This window comes from Oryctolagus cuniculus, chromosome 1 (genome assembly GCF_051225735.1).
Source record: "Oryctolagus cuniculus isolate XC-2025 breed Fujian yellow rabbit chromosome 1, ASM5122573v1, whole genome shotgun sequence".
In the NCBI taxonomy this organism is placed as follows: Eukaryota; Metazoa; Chordata; class Mammalia; order Lagomorpha; family Leporidae; genus Oryctolagus; species Oryctolagus cuniculus.
In genome coordinates, this window is record NC_142867.1 from 218914780 (window position 1) to 218938366 (window position 23587).

Here is a 23587-nt window from a genome sequence, read left to right on the forward strand (position 1 = left end):
ACGCAGAAGAAACTAACTTCTGTTTCAGCAATCTAAGGTTTTCTCATGAATGCATTGGGATTCTAATGATTTCTCAAATTATGGAAACAGAATATTCAATAAGGAATGAGCTTCATATATCATTTAGTCTGGAGAAAACAATTAAGCATTGCTTTTTGTACTGAATTGATTGTTACTGTCTGCTTTGAGTTCTGTGTCAAGAGGGATTTAGAGGCATCATCTGAGTTCTGCAAGAACCAAGTGCCTGTCAGAGGAAGCAAGCAAAAAAGGGCCATGGTACTCTCCATTTCCATCGTTGAGTTGGCCCAAATACATCTAGTCTATATCACACGGGGAAACTGAGGCCCAGGGAGAGCAGGAAGCACTACCAAAATCCCACAGCCAATTGGTGGCAGGATAAGTACAATTACTTATTTTTTTCTTCAACATTCAGTGCTCATTGTGAACTTGTTGCTAACATTGGCAACTGGAAAGTTTTGGGATATTTTAGAGCTGGAATGGAGTAAGTTCTTATTGTACAAATATGAACTGTTCTTTCATTAGTAGGCTTTTCGCTTCCTTCATATTTGTACTCTGTGCTATTTGATGAAAGGAGGAAATAGGTCATCCATTATGAAAAGATTGAAAAACTGAAAATACTAAGAGCATGGTCTTAGTTGCCCATTCATAATGGTGCTCAGGAAAAACCATAAGACATACAAACAACTCACTGCTCATCTGGCTGTTCCTTCTATCTCACTCTGGTCCAGGGAAATAGATCTACAGAAGAGAGGCTTGTAAACTTCCTATTCCTACATTCATTCAGGAGATCCACTCATTCCTAGCATCTCCCACATCCGTAAGGCCCTACATGGTCCTTTACTCATGTGAGTATTGTAAACCCTTGGGATTGGAGTGGAAGTAGAGAGAGGTATAAGAGAGGTTCAACAGGACACGTACTTTGATGGAGGGGTTAATTTTATATATTGCAAGTGGATTTTACCAAGTGCACAAAATTTATTATCAATTTCTTCCTTTTCCTTTTAGATTTCTTTCTACATGAACCTACATGTACCTCATTCTGTTTAACTAAAATTAGTTAATTCCAGACTTTAGCTATTGCTAACAATGCTTCAGTAAACAGCCTCTTGCATTCATCTTGGTGCTCTTCTGAGAATTTCTCTTAAGAATAAATTCCTAGAAGTGGACTGGCTGCAACAAAGGGTGCATGGACTGTCAATTTCCATAGATACTGCCAGATGGGTCATTGAAGAGGTCACACCAGTTTATACTCTCAGCTATGACATATGGAAACGACTGCTCTCCACATCTGACTGACATTAGGTGTTTTCCAATATTGAATTAGACTTGAAGTGTCCCTCTTGGCTGCCCCCGTCTGTGTCATCCCAAAGTAATACAGCTGGGGAGTGCCTGATGCCACAGACTCCACTCAGAAGTTTGAATGCTCCTGCTTCAGTGGGAACAGGGGTGTTTCTTTGGTCTGTGACCTACTTGGCATTTGTCCCTGACAAACCCAGCCAGTGTGAGGAGCCAGCCTCTGTGATCATTAGAAAGAGTGGGCTGGAAACAAATTGATCTGTTCACAGCTGGCCATTTCTGTCTTTCCCTTCAACTTGGACCCAGCTCCTAACAAGGTCGCCGATGTTCTGCGGCAACAAAGATGTTATTATTGAGGACTACCTCCTTTGGGGGAAAAGCCTTGTTCCCCAGGAACTGCCTCTGTAGTGTCAACTGTGACAGACCTGGGAGACAGAGCATTTCTGTGCATCTCCAAGGGTCTCCAAAGCAACACCCAAGGGGTCCACCCTTTTGATGACCATGTACTCTTCTGCTGGTATCCGCATTGTTTTTAAAGGATGTCAGATAATTCCATTCACTAGTGTATAACCCCTTATTCATCCTGGTGGCTGTGGTCAGAGGGTGAGAGAGATTGGGTCTCAAAAGGATAACTGTGCAGGCACAGGGGAAAAGCGTCCAGTGCTGGTTTTTGGCACTGCCACGCTTAGCATCATTTTGTTTCTCCACATTCTTTTTCTCCATCACGCCCACTGCACCTGATAGAAATCTCTGATTATTGCCTACTTCTTCTACCAGAATAAAGCCTCCATGCAGTCCATGATATTGTTTAGTTTGTGAACACATCGTAAGTTCTTAGAATACTTCCTCATACATTGAACATTCTTGGTATGTATCTGTTGAGTGAATGAGTTTAATGAGCACATGCTGTGTTAGACACTTTATTGTATGTGATGCCTTTAAATAAATAAGCTTTGTGAGATATAGCTATCGTCTTCATTTATATAGCTAAGGGAACTGGATTTTAGATATTAACTAATGCTTCCAGAATCACAACATTGGTAATTGATAGAACATAGATTTTCATTTGGGCCTGACTCATTCCAAACCCATCTTCTAGACCATCAGGATTCCGATCCTTCACAGCTTAAATTCCAGTATATTTAAGGCTTTCACAAGCAGTGAGTGAAGTGCTCACTGAGACATTTCCATGCCTATGGTGTTTTCAACAAGAACAGGTCCCATTAAAATTTTAAGTTTTTATTACATCCTTACTGATTTTGGAGCAGGCAGTAGGATAACCTATAGGCATTTGCACAAAGTTTGGGACCTTTGAACTGAGAAATAAGGGGATTCTAGAAGACCTTATGTTCACCATGAGTGAGTGTAGGGACGGGAAGGAATATTTAGCTAGGTTGTGTTCTATGCCAGGGACCATGCTTTAAATATATAATTTCACTTAGTATTAAAACAACACTTTTCTTAAATTTTCAGACCAGAATTTTGAAGTTTAGTTTGATCAAGCTATGTGTAATAATAGGAATCTATATGAGCATACAAGAGGGCTTTAAAATGTCAGTGGAAAAATAGAAATTTCAAATCCCCTTCACATCCACAGAGCCTCTTCTCTTTTTTATCCACTGTGCCACAGAGTGTTGGGCGGGGACTGCGCTATTCTTGACTAAGCGCAGTCATAGGCAAGAAGGTGCTGCATCATTGACTTGTTGCAAGGCCCCTGGCAGCCTAGATCTTAGACAGTGCCCCTGAGGGCTACTTGGGGTTTGGCACCATGCCTGGTATGACTTTATCCTTTTATTGTTTCTTTCCTTTGTTGTCCAATCCTTAGAGAGAGCCCTGTCTCTTGTTGGAAACTGCTGGAGTGAGAGTTTTCCACAGAGGTTCCGGAAGCACACACTCCATGCTGTGATTTTTCCTGAGAATTGGCTGCAAGGTAATGCTCTGAGGTCAGTCCTTCCAGCTCTCAACTCAAAGATCTCAAACTCTAGGCTCCCATGGGTCTTGAGCTGCCAGTTATGATGAAATGTTAGCCCAGAAGAAAATATCTTTTTTCCTATTTTGGGTTTCTAATCAGGACAGCATGGTTACAGGATGATTTATGGACTTTGAGTATTTTCAAAAAAAAGTTTCTTTTAATGATGTTCCTTCTCCAGGCATTTTTCTTATCACTTGGGCTCAGCTTGATGCTTCGCTGGAATGTGCCTTTTTTCCTCCCATCTAAAATGCCAAACACATGTCCCCAGTCTGGGTCATGAAACTGAAAATCTTAAGGGAATTCTTTATATAAAGTTTCTACAGATTTTGTTTAGATATAGTCGGTCCCAAAGACATTGCAGTCACAGTGTAAGGGGATGGCATTTTCCTTCTGAAATAATAGAAATGCTGAAGGAGAGAGAGAGAGAGAGAAATAAGGAAGGAAGGAAAGAAGACAGACAAGGGGAAGGAAGAGAGAGAGAGGGACCGAGAGATTGATTCTCTGAAGCATTTTGCTCATTATTTCTTGTTCATCTATATAATCATTTGACAAATACCTCAGTATTTGTGCTGGACATTGTGCTGGATCCAGAGCACATGGTAATAGCTCTGATAGGATCTCATCCTGCAGGGGCACGTGGTCTATTGCACCAGTCATGGGAGTCACATGGCCTGACCCCTCCTACCTCTGGAACCCTTCTTTGATGGCTCTTCTGTCCTGGCACTACTATTCTCCCATCCTAGCCCCCAGGTTTTCCCATCTATGTTCTCCTTCAATACTTTGATCCACGTACTTTTTCGCCCCAGAACACTTGTCTACTCTCTCTCCTTCTGACAAACTTGTTCTTTCAGTACAATTCTAGATGTCATATCCTCCTGGAAGTCTTCCTGATACCCATCTCATATTGGGCTTGAGACCTTACATGTGTTCTCATTCCTCCTCCTATTGTATAACACTTATATTGCACTGTGATCAGCTACTTCCTTGTCTCCTTCTCTTACTACATTGCAAGCTTCTTGAGGACAATGATAAAATAATAGCGTTCATAAAATATGCCTAGGGCGGGTGTTTGGCCTTAAGACATTGGTTAAGATGCCTGTATCCTATATCAGAGTACCTCTATTTGCATCTTGGCTCCAGCTTCAGTTTCAGTTTCCTGCCAATGTGCACTCTAGGAGGCAGCAGATCATGGCTCAAGTGGTTGGATTCTAGCCACCCATGTGGGAGACCAGCATTGAATTCATGGCTCCTGGATTCAACCCAGTACAGCCTCAGTTGTTGCAGGCATTTTGGGGAGTGGATTGGTAGATGAGAAATCTCTATCTTTCTCTTATTCTCTCTCTTTGCCTCTTGAATTAAAATATCCCTAAATACGTTCCAAGTGCATAGCACACAGTGAGCACTTGATAATTATTCTTGGGAAGTGGTATTGAATATGGACAGAATAAATGAATTCTAAGAACTGCGTAGGGATTCTTATGGGGATTAAATCAATAGATGTTTGCAAAGAGCTTAAATAATGCCTGCTTCTCAAAAATACATTCCAGCACTATTTAATAAAATGCAGAAAAGAAAGGAAAAGGAATACTTTAAGATGTCCTGGGATCCAGGATAAAGGGTTACCTATAATGCATTTTAAAGAGAAAATTAGTTCGAAAACTGAATGAATAAGGGTCCTGAAGGTAAGCAAAGAGGTAAAGTGTCTATGGTAGAGAGAATCGTAAATGCCAAAGCATAAAAGCAACAGAGAATACATGTTTGAGAAGCTTTGGCTTCCTCATGTGTTTGGAGGAGAGAATATTTGGGTGGGTGTGAGTGGATAAATGGGAGAGGAGATTTGTAAGTGGATTAAAAATGGTCTTATGGCCCGATGCCCAATGGAAAGAAGATTAGAAGGAGAATAAGGGAACTAGAACTTGAGGACAAACTGACTTAACTCTTTAAGTGGCCTTGTCCAATTACATGACTTTTCTTTCCTTTTTATTGTTAAAAGACTTATTTATTTGATCTTTTCATCTTCTGGTTCACTCCCCAAACAGTGACAATGGCTGGAGCTGAGTCTGGCGGAAGCCATGAGCTTCTTCCAGATCTCCCACAAGAGTGTAGGGGTCCAAGCACTCAGACCATTTTCTTGTCTGCTGCTTTCCTTGCTGGATCAAAAGTGGAGCAGCCAGGACTTGAACTGGAGCCCATAGGGGATGCTGGCATTGCAGGTAGAGGCTTAACCTGCTATGCCACAGTGCTGACCTCAACATGTGACTTTTCTGTACCTTAGTTTCCTCTTCTACATACTGTGGGGCACATACTAGATGATCTCAGAAGCCTGTTTTCATCTAAGACATCTAAGGAATTTGGGAACACTAGAAGCTTCTTGAGAACGAGGGACTCATGGCTGATGCCTGGCAAATGTGGTCATCATTACCATAATTCAATATTATTACTTTTTCTATTATACTACTATATACTATTTCTAGTGTTATACCAGTTCGATACATCTAGTACTATTACTACTGTATTACTATATTACAACCAGTACTATTATCACTAAGCTGTTACATTATTGCTTATAATATGCTACAACTACTACACTACTACCACTACTACCATATGATTATGCTATTATTAATGTCATACTATTACTCCTATGCTACTGGAAGAAATAGTACTTACAATCATAATGTTGGTATTATATTTATCATACACTACTTCTTTAAAAAAGTTTATTTATTTGAAAGAGAAAGGGACGGAGAGAGGGAGGGAGGGAGGGAAGAGAGAGAGATCTTCCATCTACTTGCTTTCTCCCCAGAGGGCTGAAAGGGCCAGGGCTGGGTCAGGCCAAAGCCAGGAGCCAGGAACTTTACCTGAGTCTCCCACCCGGGTGGCAGGGGCCCAAGTACTTGGGTCATCTTCCATTGCATTTCTCAGTCCATTAGCAGGCAGCTGGATCAGAAGTGGAGCAGCTGGGACATGAACTAGCACCCATATGGTTTGGTGATAATAGGCAATGACTTTACTCACTATAACACAATGCCAACCCCTGTAATTTCTATAATACTACTACAACTACCAGACATAATAGCTAACATGTATTTAGATCCTATTCAATGTCAGTCACTACTTTATGTATATTGACTCCTAATTCTCCCAATAATTCTAGGTCCTCTTTTCATTGAAATTTTGTGGTATAAGAAACTGAGCATCAGAGAGGTTAAGGAACTTACTCAAGAGGCTGGGTTTGAAATTTAGGTAACACAGCGTAGGAGCCTGTAATCTCCTGAGGACTCTAGGCAGCTCTGTTGAATGACTAAGTAGAAGGTTGAATGAAGTTATATCTTCAACTGATGTTTCTGAATTGTTATTTTGGTAAGAAATCACAGGGAAATTATTACCTATTGGAGATGGGTTGACCAAGGGTTGTTAGCTCAATCTGTAAACTCTTACTTCCACAACCATCATGTATCAAGCATGAATTACATGAAATGAAAGATAAAGTGGTTTATTTAGCAAAATTCATTTATCATTCAGCAGTGTAAGACCATGACTGCAAGCACTGCCTGCGTGCCATTCTGAAATTACCTGTGACACTTGTGGTCTTCTGGAGGCGCATGGTGAGAGGTGTTCACTTGAAGGATTCTGGCTTGTGTTTCCGCATGGCCTGAGAGAGGAAGCTGCTGACACCTTGGCCAATAGGAGTTTTATGTGCTCTATAGTGTACTTACTCATTCCTGTTAAGGCCTCTAACATTTTGGGAACCTGATGAGAAGGAGCATCATTCCTGGCATTATGGGGCCATTGTGGAATTAAAAAATGTTTATGGGAGGGCATCTTTGCACATTATCCATTTCCAAACCATCTAGAAACATATCTAAGAACTTCTCATTAACTTCCCTTCATGGTTATTGAATCTGCTAACTTGAAATTTCCCTGGCTCTTTGCTTGTATTTGGAGTCTGCGTTTTATCTTGTGGATCCTCTGGGCTCTGTTTTGGACTGCTGGAACATTTTGCTCCCACAGCTGTTGGAAATGACCCATCAACATAACCAGAAGCAGTTGCTCAGCATCTGAACAGCAAGACCAAAAGGGGTGAAAAAAAATGGAAGTCACGGTTAGTAAGCAACTGACCTCATTCTGTAGGAATTCTTTCTGGAAAGGGAGCGACAGAATGTTGTGACAGGCGGTAAGTCATCTGTAAGAACGTTCACCATGGAATTCTAGCAAGAAAATTGGCTCAAGAAACCTCTGGGTAATGCAAATAGAGCCTGCTTTGAGGCTCAAGAGGGGAGTACTAGAAAACTTCAGCCTTGCAAGGGAGGCTATCTATTCCTGTGCTGAAGTCAGCTGAAGCTGTAAACAACACTGGAGATATCAAACTGCTAGGATAGTGTTTATACAAAGGAGCCTTCTGGTTCTCGAGTCAGCGTGGCTTCAGGAAGGCCAGCCATGAGATATATGGGGAAGAAGTAAAGGGCAAGCTGCTAAATGTGTAGCTAGGAGTTACTGTTTCCATTTTATGGAGGCTTAGATGGATGAAGGAATTTCCTAACTTGATGAAGTTTGTAAGTTCCGGAGTCTGAGTTTAAACTCAAGTGTGTCTGATTCCAAATCCTGTCATTCTGAGAGGAGCTCTATGCATTGCGCATACTTTTCTGTGTCCATTGTCTCATCTGCTGTGCTAGGTAGTAGAATCCTGGAACATCAGAGTTGGAAAGGCCTCTGAGCATCCCATGGTCTAATCTCTCTGTACAGTTGAGAATGGGCCCAGAGAAGGGAAGACATTGTTCTGACTCAAAGGCCAGGGCCCAAATACAGTTTGGTTGACCTTCTATTTAGAACTCTGCCTCTGACCAGGCCCCTTGTGCCAAATGAATACTCAACATAGTTTGCTGGTTGATTAAAGATAATGTAATTTATGGCAGTGCCATCTGTCCTCCCAGGAAGTGACAGCTAAAGCCTAAGAGTTCACCTTTGACCCCCTTGCTGCTCTTCTGGCTGGTGGTTATCAGTATTTGGTAGGTAAAGGCTTTCTCCTTCAGATCAGTAGACAATGGTATGTGAAACATTAGAGGTGATAAGATAAATCAGTCACAGTTAGTTAGCTTCAAGAATTTACCAAGACGTTGGAGATCAGACATGAGAACAGCTTATTTTAATGCACTAGGAAATATATTATACACCTGGGCAGTATGGAAACTGAAATAAAGGCACCTACCTCTGTTTGGGAAATTAAAGGAGTCTTCTTGGAGGATTAATTAAGCTAATTTTATGATTTCATCTATTCAACAAACATTTAGTGGGCACCTTTTTGGTATCAGATGATCTTCCAGATATTAAAAAAATCCAAGAATAAGAAAGTACGACTATTTCTCTATCTAGAGGTATGTAATATCTATTATTAAACAAAACATTATTCAAAGAAGCAATAGTGAAGAAAACTATAGCAAGGCAAAGGTTTAGAGAATAATATGGGTTTGAGGTTTTATTTTTAAAAAGGTATCCAGGAAAAGCTTCTTCAAAGGGATGTATTTTGTTAAAAATTAATGCACACTTTGGAGAAGTGTGCATGTGTGTGTGGGTGTGGCGGGTACTCCTATGCATTAACTCACTCCCCAAATGCCCATATTGGCCCCCAGCTGGAGCTGAAAGTGGGAACCAGGAACTCAGTCCAGGTATCTCATGTGGGTGACAGGAACCCAGCTACTTGGGATGTTATTGCTGCTTGTCAGTGTGCATCAGCAGGAAGCTGGAGTCAGGAGCCAGGTGTCAAACCCAGGTCCTCTGATGTGGAATCTGGGCATTCTAACCAGCATTTCAGCTGCTAGACTAAATGTCCATCTAAGGAGAAGTCTTTGGGTCATAGAACTAAGGGAAATGACAGAGCACATTCTTGCAAATATGTATGAGAAATGCTCCTCAGGCAAGGAAAATATTAGAGCCAATCTCTTGAGACAGGAACTATCTTGGTGAATTTGAATAAAGCGTGGGGACAGACATTTAGTTTAAGTGGTTAAGACTCCACTTGGGATGCCTTCATTCCATATGGGAACGCCTGAGTTCAAGTCCTGGTTCTGTTCCCAATTTCAGCTCCCTGATGATTCAGACAGTGGGTTAAGTGGTTTTGTCCCTGTCATGTTTGTGGGACACCTGGATTGAGTTCCCAGCTCCTGGCATTGGCCTGGTGTAGTTCCAGCCATTGAAAGCACTTGAGAAATGAATGAGTGGATAGGAGATCTCTGTCTGTCTCTCTTTGTATTTCTGCTTTTCATATGAATGAAAAAAAGAACAAAAGAGAAAGCCAGTATTGGTAGAGTGGGATTATTGAAGGTTTCTGCAGGAAGAAATGGAGAAGGAGATGAAGAAAATGGTCAGATTGCATGTGGTGTAGGTTACAGGTGAATAGAAGGCAGTCAGATGTAGAGGAATTTCCAATCCTTTCATTCCTGGTGAGCATCACTGATAATGCATGACACCAATGCATAGTAAAAGAAAAAGCTAATAATAACTGAATCATTCTGACTGTACATCTTGAGATATTGTCATGGAGCACAATTAATGTGTTTCTGCCCATAAGGCAAGATTGCATCAAAGAATCTCCCTGGAGAATGCAGTGGCCAGAACTTAAGTTCCAGCATTCCTACCCACTCCACCATCCATCCTATATTATCATGTCTCTCTCTGGTTCCTTGTCATGTTACTAATATATCCCTTCAGGGAGATGGTGCCGTGCCAAGTAAAGTTGTCTCCATAAATATTTAGACTGAATAGAAAGTGTGCCAGAGATGCAAAGAATCTGTCCAGAGGGAGGAAAGACTTTGCTCTTTGTTGCTTCTTCCAGCTTGTTATTTAATTCATGGATATAGTATCTTCAAATAGTACATATTGATCAATTTCCCTAAAAGAATACCAGAGAAACCTTAGCCTCCTCATCCTTCTGTCATGCCCTAAACAGCATTTTCTTCTCACCAGGGAGCACAGATTCCTTCATTTTTCCTTTGTTCTCTATCTCTTCTTTATCTCCATATTTCTGATCCCACAGAGTGTCAGGCTCTGTTAAATGTATCCATGCTGAGTCTACATCCACAGCCTCTTCTCATCTCCTTCATCTGTATATTCATTCTACTCAATCTGCTCCATCTATCTCGCTTTGCCTGAGTCTGTTCCCACTGAGGTCAACCTAGTCTTCATATTACTAAACTTCATGACCATCTTTCTGGTTCATATTTTGCCAGACCTCCTCACTGAAATGCATAATGTGAATCGGTCCTGGCTGAAACACGACATGTCTCCTGTGACATCTTTGCGCTGTTCTTCTGCTTGGACTACTCTGGCTATTTCTTCTACTCTGTCCCTTACATTTTTGCCTTCCCGTGGGTTGTGTCTTTGTACTCTTCTTTCTCGAAGTCCATTCCCCTCATGCCACCCTCCTCTCTTAGGGGTCTGGACTTTGCCTCTAATAGCTTCTGAAGCCCTCTACTCTATCTAGACTCAATAGCTGGTTCCTGTCTGTGGGCCTGGAATGACCAGCCTCAGACAATTCCCCCTCTCATCTGATTAACAAGTTCAAAGTGACCTTTGATGCAACTTCTTATTTCTATTCCAGTTGCATTTACCTCTTCACCTGTTTTCAAATCCTCGTACCAGATACTTCCTTAAGAGGCAGAGAAACCATGCTTTCCTGGTAATCGCATGATGGAAATTATTCCACTTGAAAGTTTGATGATGACACACACTGACTTGATAAAGATGTTCAAACTCCTCCCAGCTGCCTGTTTAGCATAAAGAGCTCTTCTCCAGACCTGGAGGTGAAACTCTTATCTTCTCCTTTAATCAAATGAATTTAGGCTGAAAAGAACCCCAGTCAGCAGCCAGCATTTCACTAGCATTCCACCTCTCCCAGCATCCATGATATTTTTCCTGCTTTACTGGGTGAGAAGAGTTGCTTGATTTTAAAAGCTCTCAATCAACAGGAATCAAGTGAATTTATGACTACAAAAATAGAAAGTGCTTAAGGCTGTACAAAGAAAGGTAAAAAGGTGCAGAGATCTTTTAGTTGTCTATAGGTATTATCATCTGTGATTTTGACAGTGGAAGAAAAAATGTTAGAGAGGGAATGTGACATGGCCGAAGTTGTTGATTAAAAAAATTTAGACAAGGTGGAATGTAATCCCAATTTGTAACTCCTAATGAGATAACTTTTGCCAGCACACAGCATACCTGAGATAATAAGCCTCTTAATGTTTCCTAGTGCATATTGCAAATTGTTTAAATCAGGAGTGCATGTGTGAGATCTAGGGCGCTATCTAATTCAACAATGCTGTACTTTCAAAATTAGAAGTTGGAAGAGTTACCTTCCTAGTCTACCTGTTTATATACCATTTTGTTGTAGACTAGTACATTGAAAACAGGCAAATTTCATTTTTAATTGGAAGAGTAGTATAAATATTCTTAGGAGTTACACTAGTATTATAATGAATCAATTCTTATGATTAAGATAATAAAGCACATCTATAATAGCATTGCATTTTTTAGTTTTGTCAATAAGTTTGTTGGTTCTGCATCACTCACTCCTGTTAAAAAGTTAACAGTCAAGGTTTGGGGATGCACTTATCCTTTAATTGAAGGTGCACCAACCAGAGTCCATGGAGATGCTGGATCTCCCCCTTATCTTCTGGCTCCCAGCATGGGAGAAGTGGCTTAATTAGCTTGGGGAGTCTGGGAGAAGTTGCTGAGCATATTTAGTTTACCACAGTGATTCAGTCTGGCCCCAGCCTCAATACTACCATAAAACTTGTTAGAAAGGCAGGTTCTCAGACCCCACCCAAGCTTACTGAATCCGAAAATCTGGGGATAGGCCGCATCGTGTGCGTTCACAAACCTACCACGTGTTTCTTGTGCCCACTTGGGTTTTAGAACCACTGATTAGCTTGTTCCTCCAACTTCTTTGTGTCTGCCTGCCTGCAGAGGGATCTTGTTTCCATCATGTTGTTCAAAAAAATGTCTACCTGAAAGTGTCATTGGGAAGAGAGCATGCAATTAGGCAGGGAAGCCCATGACTAGGTGTTCCGATATGATTCCATGTGCAGCGGTAGAGAGCCCAGGATTTCACAACCATAGACCATGTTCTCCAATCAACATTCTAAAATGAAGCTGACATTTTGATTTCCTTGCTTACTCTGGCCCTAATTTCAACTCATGCAGCTGATTCTGAATTTGTGAGTGGAAGGAGGAAGACGTGTCTTTAATGGCACCTTAAAACCATGGTGATCGTTACTTTTTTCTTTATAGTCATATACACTCCACTCATTTTAGTGGTAGTAACTGGAGCCCAGAGAAAGGAAGGCATCACTCAAACTCAGAGGTTTAACTGGAGAGAGCCGTGTTCCACTTCTGGAGCTAGACCCATGCATCCAGCCATGATGTACATTAACCAGTTCCAAGTTGAAGCAAGGAAATGCATATTTGGAGCAATTCAGCTCACCACATTGAACACTTCCTAATTTTTATTTCAGCCTAGAAATCCTGGATACCTCTCTATCTACCTCATTTCCGTGCCTCCTCCTCCCACTCCCCCAGTTGGTGAATGCAGCCTCTCTCAGTGTCCCATCCTTGCATTCTTTTTCCAGCTCCTCGCATCCAACTTCCTTAACAGGAATTTAAAATGAATTGCAGCTGTTCAGCAGTTCTCTGCGTGGGACCTAAACCGAGCTCATCCTAGGAGAAAAACATAGCACAATGAGGAAATGCTCTTAACTACGACACTGAGCTAACCTTCATTTCCTTTTAGTCATTTTTGTTTCCAGTTTGCAACGTGATTATTTCCCCAAATTGGGATACTTGATTGTCTGCCAGAGACATTTCCTATGAATTCACAAATCCGACTCTCAGAAATGTATTTTATTTTGACCAATCTAATTTTCATTGTCATTATGCTTTTCTCTTCCATGACTCCTCTTCTTGACTGTCTACTTGCATGAATTTTTCAGTCAGAAAGTTTACAGCAACTTCTAGCTTTGGCACTACAGACTAATCAGTTCACCTCTGTGTACATTGATAGTGTCAGCTAATCTTTGTTGAGCAATTACTATATGCAAGATAAGGTGCTAAGCATTTTATATGTGCTGTCTTAACTGGGCCTCACTCTAACCTATAACATTATTATAATCCTCACATTTTAGGTGAGAAATTCAGGCATTATGCATTTATGTAAGCTATCCAAGATCACACAGCTAGTAGATGAGAGGCAGTGCTTGAGCACTAGTTATTTGAGTCCATAGACTGTCCTTTAGACCTGTGTTTTGCCATGGACTCCATATATATGGGTCTGGAAGATGTCTTTTATTTTTTTCTTTGATAGGCAGAGTTAGACAGTGAGAGAAAGAGAGAGAGTTATAGAGAGACAGAGAGGAAAGTCTTTCCCCTCCCCTTGGTTCACTCCTCTAATAGCTGCTACAGCTGGCGCTGTGCTGATCCGAAGCCAGAAGCTGGGTGCTTCCTCCCAGTCTCCCATGTGGGTGCAGGGACCCAAGTGCTTGGCCCATCCTCCACTGCCCTCCCGAGCCACAGCAGAGAGCTGGACTGGAAGAGGAGCAACCAGGACTAGTACCCGGCCTCCCAATTGGGACTAGAACCCGGGGTGCCGGCGCCGCAGGTGGAGGATTAGCCAGGTGAGCCATGGTGCCGGCCAGGAAGATGTCTTCTTGATGCATCACTCCTTTCTTTGTTTAGTATTTGCTGTGGTAGAGGATTGATACCAAGTCGTGGGTCTCTAAGACCATTTTACACAATGAAATATTTGACAGCTTTTTGGGGTTGCTCAACTGATAGGGAGGAGAGGGTATGCTGGATTGATGGAAAGTGTAATTAACGGCCTCTGTAGAAGCAAGACAAGGGGTTGTTTGATACAAATTTGATGCCAAAGGGAAGAACTAGAGGTAGATGATTTTTTGAGAAATATTTAGGGTTTGCCATTAGGTACAAAAGGTTAAAACCCATCTCCATAGGTCCCTCTTTGGTCTGAAGATATCCAGCAACATGGAGTATGATATAAGTCTGGGAGATATTCTGGTATAATGTGCCAGATTGGCCCAAGTTTATAGGAAGTCCCCTGGCAGATTCTCAAGTTCTTAAAGGGAAAAAACAACATGGATGAAATCAAGAAAGAATGGATTAATTGGGACACCTACAGAAATCAAAGATGTGCACAGAATTTATACACCAAATATGGACAAAAATAGGACTGATACAACTTGTTCTTCATAGAAAACTCACATGACTCATTTCATTAATCCAGGAAGAATGGGGCCTGAGTTAGTACTTTGACATATAAACTAGGTGTAAGGGGGATACTGTGACTGAGCTGAGTCTGAGAGGGCCAGTAGGAATTAGGCAATGAAGGAAGATGGCAAAGATTGGTGATCCAGAAATGAAAATGTTACTTGCTCTCATCTGTGGATGTGCTGGTTGTCAGTGACAGAAAGTCTGACTAAGTGTGGGAAAAAGAACTGTAAGCTTTTCTTGTTTGGCTTTGGTTTTGTCCTTTCTTGTTTTTTAATATTTGTTTGATTTTAAAAAATTATTTAAAGTGTACAAATTTCATTTGTTTCATATGTACAAAATTAGGAACATAGTGATTCTTCCCACCCTACTCCCTCCCACTCACGCCCCCACCCTTCTTTCTCCTCCCTCTCTTATTCCCATTCTTATTTTCAGTTCACTTTATACTCATATGGTTAACCCTACATTATGTAAAGAGTTCAACAAATAGCATGAAGGAAAGAAAACACTGACTGAAAGGCAGAGCTGCAGAGATAGTGAGATATACAGATAGAGCTAGAGCGAGAGCAGGAGTGAGAGCAAGACTGAGAGAATGATTTAGTCTTCCATTGTCTGGTTCATTCCACAAATGGCGGTAATGGCCAGGGCTGGGCCAGGCCAAGAGGATCCTGGAACTCCATCTGGGTCTTGCACATGTGTGGCAGGCCCAAGTACTCAGTCTGTTAACTACTGCTTTCCCAGGTACATTAGCAGAGAGCTAGATCAGAAGCGGAGCAGCTGGCTCTTTTACCTATAAAATCTTTCCTTAACATCATCAAAGCTTGCATCTGTATTTTCCTTTGTTCTCCTGTAATCAACTCATGTTGATCATCACAAGTCTGGGTATCTTATTTACATTCACATCCAGAAGACTAGGGGGTGCATGGTACCACCTACACTGAATCCCTTTTTTTGTTTCAGAAAAAAATGAAAGATTTTCTAGAATACACAGCAACTTTACACTTACATTTTATTGTCTGCAGCAAAATCATGTGGCCATTCTTGGCTGCTTTTCCAGATTCCACTGAGGATGTAGATGAGGAAAAATGTCACTGGGGATGTGTGTAAGGTTGGCCAACTGACAGCATCTTCCACAGCACCCCTATTGTCCTGACAGCTTTATGAAGGCAGTGTTGATATTTCTTTATTTCCTCCAAGTGTAGAATACAGTGTCAAAACATAAAACATTCATTGCCAAAATAAATCAACTTAGTTCATTTCAACAAGCATTTTCTAACTATGATGTACATGTTAGAAACTGTATTGATACAGATCAAGGAACATGGAACCTGTAAGATAGTGGACATATATGAAACACATACATGGTATAGTATGCTATGAAGCATGTTAGTCTGCAGCAACACATAGGAAGATGACTGAGGAAACCCAAAAAAGGAGCATGTAGTTCACCCCAGTGCTAGAGAAGAAAGATAAAAAGTGAGCTAGTTAGGACAGTTTAGGTTATATTTAGGCAAAAAAATGATCCCTAAATCTCAATGTACAGTCACAAGATTGATTTCTTTGTCATACTGTTTGGCCATGTGGCTTATCTCTGGATCTATAGTTCTATTTCACTTCTATCTTAGCCTGCGATCCAGATTGAGTGAATGCGCAACCTCTATCTGAAACCAAAAGAACAGAGAGCAGAGGGAACAGAGATCATAGTAACTGCATTGGCTTGCAGAAGCTTTTCCTGAGAAATGACAGATAGCACTTCTGCTTCTGTCTTCCTTAGCCAACACAAGTCACAGAACTCTGCCAGAACTGAAGGGTGAAGATGTACAGGTGGGAGAGTAATAAAGTCTACTACATGGAGCCAGGGCTGGGTCCAGTTGATTGCTCTCTGTTTCTTCTGGTCTACCTTCCCTGTTTCCCCTTTTCTCAATGCCCAATCATTAACCTCACTTGGTGCAGAGAGCTGTGGGCTGAGCTGAGGGCCCATGATGGATTGGGAGAGACCGAAGGCTGTCTTCATCTCCACTGAGTCCAGACAAGGAGTCTGAGGATAGGGGCCTAAGTGCACAGCCAGGATCATCCTTGCAGGATGTGGCTAGAAGAGTGAAGACACTATCTGTGTCTTTCCTAATGCTGTCTGAACAGGATCTATCCCAGGATATAGAGGCTGATGACCCAGAAACCTGAGAAATTGTTACTGCCAGCCAGCACTGGCTTAGCACATGCCAGTTATGAGGATGAACTACTTGCATGTGTGGGATTTTGCCTATGTAGGGGCCATTGGGAGAGTAAGCTGGGGATAGGGGCATTGACCTGAACCCTAACTTGTTATCAGTGGGAATAAACATGCTCAAATATGAACTGAGTACACAAAGAGCCAGGATAAGCCTCAGCTTGACCTGAATAGTTAGATTTTTCTGCTCCCTTGTCTTCTTTCTGTCTGCTGCTTGCTTTTTGTGTTTCTTGCATTCAAATTCTCCATTGAAACATTATTACAGAATAAGTTTTAATATCAATTGTTCCTAAGATACTCACAAACTCAGATTTTTGTCTGTACCAAAAATTATACCTTCAGCCTCCAACATAGAGGTAGATAGAATGCCTGGCAAGAACAACATAAAATTTGGTTTCATTCCTGGATCTATAACTTTCAGATTCTCTTCAACTTCTCTTTCCCTTCTATAAAATATAGATGCTGATCATAGCCTTTCTGCTACCTTAAATAACTATTGTGGGAATCTAATAAGAGCCTTCATTATTGAATACTTACTGGGTACCAGACACTGGAAAATAGGAACACATTATCTTTTGTAAGATTTATGTAGCTGAAGGTAATTTATTTTAAGATTTATTTATTTACTTGAAAGAGTTACACAAAGAGAGAAGGAGAGGCAGAGAGAGAGAGAGAGAGAGAGAGGTCTTCCATTGGCTGGTTCACTCCCCAGATGGCTGCAATGGCCAGAGCTGTGCCAATCCAAAACCAGGGGCCAGGAGTTTCTCTGGGTCTCCCAAGTGGGTGCAGGGACCCAAGGACTTGGGTCTTTTTCTACTGCTTTCCCAGGCCATAGCAGAGAGCTGGATTGGAAGTGGGCAGCCAGGATAAGAACCGGCGCTCATATGGGATGCCGGCACTCTAGGTGGTGGCTTTTCCTGTTAAGCCACAGTGCCGGCCCCTGAAGGTGATTTCTATTGTAATTGTTCTATTTGGGAAAAAGTTGAGTTCACAAATGTACACAATTATGTATGTTCCTTCTCTAATTCTGGCATCAGAATCTCTATTTAAAGCTTCAGACTGTTAATAATAATCTTCAATCATCATGTGGACCATGAGTATTCTGAAACTGAAATTGCCAATATGTCCTACCTGGATTATGGCAGTGTCTTCTTACCTTGTTTCTCTCCCCAACTCTAAATTGTTCCAATTCATTTTATGTATATCAGACAAATCTAAAGGCATTCTGCTGAAAATCCTTCCATGACTCTCTGCCCTTCTGAGAAGTCCACATTTTAAGACTCTCTCCAGATTCTTTGGAACCTAGCCCCTGCCAGATTCTCCAGGCTTATCTCTCAACATACTTCTTCCTATCCCAACATTTTCACATAAACCCACAAGCTGTAATGCAACCCCAGAGTCCTAAAATAGAGATTCCAGCACCTTATACCCTTAGAGAACATCTAGAATGTCTAGAACATCTTTGTTCTTGAAACTTCTCACTTAAGTTCAACAATGGTGTGTTTGAGATCTCAGCATAACGGTTTCTTCAGTTCATCTGGGGAGTCTTGCATGACATTTATCCTTTCTTCCCCATTGCTCACATCAAATGTGATAGTGTTGTCTGTTTCATGTTCAGGTTGATAATAGAATTTGCATTCTTTGAAATTACTGATCTAATTTCCTTTCTTTTTATCTACTTTCTTCCATAAGCAGTACTTGAGTTCAGACTTTGGGTCAGGCATTGTATCCATAAGATGCTCATGTCTTCAGGCCTGAGATGGTGCATCATACTAAGCAAAGAAGCAATAAATATGAGGGGCTGGTGCCATGGCTCACTTGGTTAATCCTCCGCCTGAGGTGCTGGTATCCCATGTGGGTGCCAGGTTCTGGTCCCCGTTGCTCCTCTTCCAGTCCAGCTCTCTGCTGTGGCCCGGGAGGGCAGTGGAGGATGACCCAAGTGCTTGGGCCCTGCACCTGCATGGGAGACCAGGAAGAAGCACCTGACTCCTGGCTTCAGATCAGTGTAGCGCCGGCCGTGGCAGCCATTTGGGTAGTGAACCAATGGAAGGAAGATCTTTCTCTCTGTCTCTCTCTCTCTCACTGTCTATAACTCTACCTGTCAAATAAAAAAAAAAGAAGCAATAAATATGAGTGATGAAATGTCAAACAATGGATCAAAAATTCAGTTCAAATAAACCCAGTTTAAATAAACCTATTTATCACCTAAATCAATCTGGAGCTTCAGGAAGATCAGCATTTTTTCTAATCTTTACTTTTGGCCATATTCTTAATTTTTTTCTGGTGTCACCTTTTGACAGAGAGATCTGTTTTTCAAAATATATTGCCACATTTTTGTAGAACATATCATCCCGTCAGTGAATCACTCTAATTCCTGATTTAGCTTCCTTTTAATCTTATTTTTATTTTACTCTCTTGGGTGGTAGAAAGACATGAGCATAGGGCCCAAGACCCCTGGATACTCTCAGTTATAAGATAGGTCCTTGGGGAAGTCAGTTACTCCTATGGAGAGTCATTGTCCTTACCTGAGCAAAGGAGATGACATTATCTAGTCTTATAAGGACTAACTCTAAATATGTATAAGTGTCTGCCATAGTTTCTAAAATGATTTTCCAAAAATATGTCTGCTTGTTTCATTCAACTCCTACTTTTCCAGGATAAATCTAGAAAGAGGGAAGAAGAGTATTATACACATTAGCAAATGAATGCAATGTGCTGAGAAGATAGAGAATTGGAATCATTGGCTAAAGTGTTCATATTACTCTTAGAATTATTTGACAATTTTTTAGAGCTCCTTGTCTTCATATGTAAAAATGTATCTCTTATTTTGTATATGGGAATATTGATTGGTAAATGAGAGAATGAATATAAATTCCTTCATCAAGAGACTGTCACATTGGGAAGCTTCAGTCCATTTTAGTGATAATATTGTATAGCCCTCTTCATTCACATCATGTGGTCAACCAGTCTTTAGTTTTGAGACTCTTTTACTCTGACAGCTGGTCCAGACTGGCATTAGTCTTAGGGGGCAGTGACAGAGTCCATCTGCTCTAATGGATATGACCTGCAAACTATGTACTTTGACAGAGTGAGGACAAGAACCAGATCACGCAGCACTTTATTCCAAGGCCAACTGCAAAGCCCAAGTGAATTTTCTGATATCTCTGAACTTTCAGGGAGGAGTGATGGGACTTGCTGGGATTTTGTTGCTCTTCTTCCATTGCGGGTCTTAATGAAAATAATGTCAGCCGAGAAATACTGGTGTCAGGCATTGTTGGAATTTTCCATATGTTATCATTACACAGCATTTCCAGTTACAAAAATGAGTGGAGCTGTTTTTCCCTGTTGCTTAATGGGTGAGGAGACTCTTAACAGAATGCATGTCTCAGTGTGGCACAATGGACAGTGATCTGTGGTGCAACCTTGAGTAAATCACAGAACTATTCATGATCTCAGTGACGCTCGCCATGGGAAAGCTGGAGACCACATGTGAGAGAATGAGGCTCTGATTAGAACTTGGGCTCTGACATGAGAGAGAATCGTGCTTGGAGTCCAGTTCTATTAAGACCAGTGCGGGATACTGGGTGCATTACTCGAACTCTCTGAACTTTCATTTTCTTTCCTATTACAGGGGCTGGTGATTGGTCCAGTCTTATGGAGCCAATGTGAGTATTAAAAGGTAGAATGCATGTAACATACTTTAAACAACTTCTCGATATGCTTGGTGGGATTATCCTGCTACTGTTATTATTAGGAATAAATACTTGCTGAGAACATGCCATCTTCCATATCCTCTGGTTGAGTTTTCATGTTCAGTTCTCACAAGAGAAGAAAATATTATCCTGAGGTTGAATGTGAAAAAATTATGACTTAGAGGGTTCAAGTAACTTGCCCAAAGTCATATGGGTGTGAGTGGCAGGGCTGAATTTTTTAAATTTTTATTTATTTATTTATTTATTTATTTATTTATTTATTTGAGAGGTAGAGTTACAAAGAGAGGGAGAGACAGAGAAAAAGGTCTTCCATTTGCTGGCTCACTCCCCAAATGGATGAGACAGCCAGAGCTTGGCCAATCTGAAGCTAGGAGCCAGGAGCTTCCTCTGGGTCTCCCACGCAGGTGTAGGGGCCCAAGCACTTGGGCCATCTTCTTCCCCAGGCCATAGCAGAGAGCTGGATCAGAAGTGGAGCAGCTGGGACTTGAACCGGTGTCCAGATGGGAGCCACAGGAGGAGGCTTAGCTTATTACACCACACTGATGGCCCCCAGAGCTGAAATTTAAACCAATGATTGATACCAAAGCCTATTGATTGGACTTTCTACTGAAAGATAAAAACCAGGTGAACCTGTTAAATATTTCCCTGATAAAATTTTGGAGATCAGTGCCTAAGCAAACCAATTAACTTCAGATAAAGACTATTTGTAGAGCATTCTGGATATTCCTAATGCTGTGAGAGATAAAGAAAAATAGGTGACCAGATCTTAGGCTGTAGGAATTTTTGATTTATTTGAATATTTAAGAAGAAAAAGAGACAGGGAGTGTTAATATTGCATGGGTGCTGTGGATCCCAGGTGCTCCCAGGGTCACAGGCAATGATTCCTAGCTCATGTGTTCAAAATATCTTCCAAGAAGGCCCTGGAAGAGAAAAAGGAGCTGATGTGGATAATACAATAGTCATCCAATGCTTGGTGATGTGGAACTACTGTAAATTCAACAGGAGCCTGTCCAGGTGCCCATTCTCTGGGGATCCTTCTCTGGTGCCCAGATTGGTGCTTACTGTGTAATTCTTCCCTACTCACTGCTTCATCAACAGCAATTTACTCCACTGTTGCCTTTGCTAAATATACACGCTTCGCAATGAAATGCTTGGTCTTTCTTCTTTGTTATTTTTCCCGTAACACATTGCCTGGTACATATCAAATGCCAGAATGTGATTGACACAGACTTATAGGAAAGAATGATCATCTGTCTTTTTGGCTGGATTTTCCTGCTCCAGGCTGGTGATCTTTTGGGAGATGTGTTTCAGTCACTCTTATGGCAGATGAGTAACAAGTACAGGATTCTGGAAGAGCAATGCTTGCAGCAAGTCCTGTCATACTTCCTATGTGATAAGATTCCCTCTGCAGCGAGGCAGCTCCGTGACTCAGTGTTATGGAGTATGTTTGTGACCCTCATCCCATCTTATAGGATGAAGCCCTAATATGAAGGCATTAACAATTGGGGCCTATAGGAAGTAATTTTGATCATATAAGGTCTAATCCTAATTAGGTGTGGGTAGAGTCCTAATGAATGTGATTAGTGCCTTTAGAAGAGTCATAAGAGGATTTAGTTCTCTGCTTTCTCAGTGTGAAGATACAGAGAGCAAATGGCCACCTATGGACTAGGAAGTGAGTCTTCACTAGACACCTAGACACTTGGAGTCCTTGATCTTGGACTTCCCAGCTTCCAAAGGGTGAGAAATAAAGGTTTGTTTTTTAAACCACCCACCCAGTCTATGGCATTTTTGCTATAGAAGCCAAAAGAACCGAGACACTAGGGCACTTTCAGTGGCCTCCTTGTGGAGTGTTGTCATCCTGCAATATCTCTGGGGATGTCCAAGTTCCAGATTTCCCTGTCATTCCAGGGCTAGCAGATAGAAATCCACAGCAAAGTGAACACCCATCCTTCAATTTTCAGTATATGCTCTGCTCTCTCACTCACAGGCTGTTTTTCCTTCTTCTCTTCCTTTTCAATAACTCCTGTGGCTCTACTGGGCTCAACATCAATCCCCTGCCTATGGGAATCTTGGTACTCCAAGGTACCCTTTCTTTGGGCCTTCTACAGCATAGCCTTCATCAATCAAATTAATGCTTTGATTAATTGTTCAATTATCTTTTTCTCTATGTTGTTCATCATCTTTAGCTTTAATTAGTTTACCAGGTGAATTTATCAGTGGCTGAACTTCAGAGAACTTCAGAGTTTGGGGCTTTGGAGAAAATGTTCATAGCACTGGGAGTTTTTGGTGGAGGACAATAAGAAGCAGAAGGAAGGTATCTGACTCATTGTCAGATGTGCCCCAACAGAGGCCTTTGAGCCTGATAGCATTAAGAAGCTTTGTGAGTAAGAACTGAGAGGGGAGTCCAAAGATGGAAAACTTTACTCACTAGATAATCTGACCATGAGCCAGTCCACACAAATGAAACGTGATCTGATCAAAGCTTGCCTCCTTGATCATGGTCATATATCGTTAAGTGTGTGCTTTTCAACCTACAAAGCACTGTCACATAATGTTCCAGCAGCCTTATGTGTTATGCACAGCAGAATTCCTCTCATTCACAGGCAATGAATCTGAGGCTTGAAGAGTGACTTGCTGAAGTCCTATGGCACCCACATGTGCCCCAGGTCTTTGACTGTTGTGGAAGCTGCTCCAGTCCTTACCACACCTCGGTAGGAGAGGTCTTCGGACAACTTAGAGATAAACACTTGTCATCTCTTTTCTCAGAGAATTCAGTGTGACTTGCTGTTGAGAATTGTGACAGGATGATTTCGTATTCTGTAGAGGTATCATATGAAGATGACCAAACCTGCCCTGGGAAAATGCAACTGAATGTAGAAAATTACAAGAAAGGAAAACAGAAAATACAAATATGCAAATCCCATGTACTCACGAGATTGATATATTTGAGCTTCCTCTGTGGCTGTGTTTCCCAGGAGCCAAAGAAAAAAAGGAGAAATAGGTTGTCATTTACTCTCTGGAAAATAGTAGTTCTTGAGCCAAAGAAATCTTTTGCAAGATTTAAATCTCAGAAAAGTCTTTACCATT

General features: G+C 41.4%; 1 long non-coding RNA gene across 1 annotated transcript in view; it reads left to right on the top strand.

The window, feature by feature from the left end:
- The window catches only part of LOC127493243 (uncharacterized), a 128434-nt gene extending 105059 nt beyond the window's left edge, over positions 1-23375 (top strand). Inside the window, exons 2-3 of the long non-coding RNA XR_007923361.3 lie at positions 20419-20452; positions 23104-23375. This is a non-coding gene — a long non-coding RNA (uncharacterized LOC127493243). The remainder of the gene's footprint in view (positions 1-20418; positions 20453-23103) is intronic.
- The last annotated feature ends 212 nt before the right edge of the window (positions 23376-23587 follow it).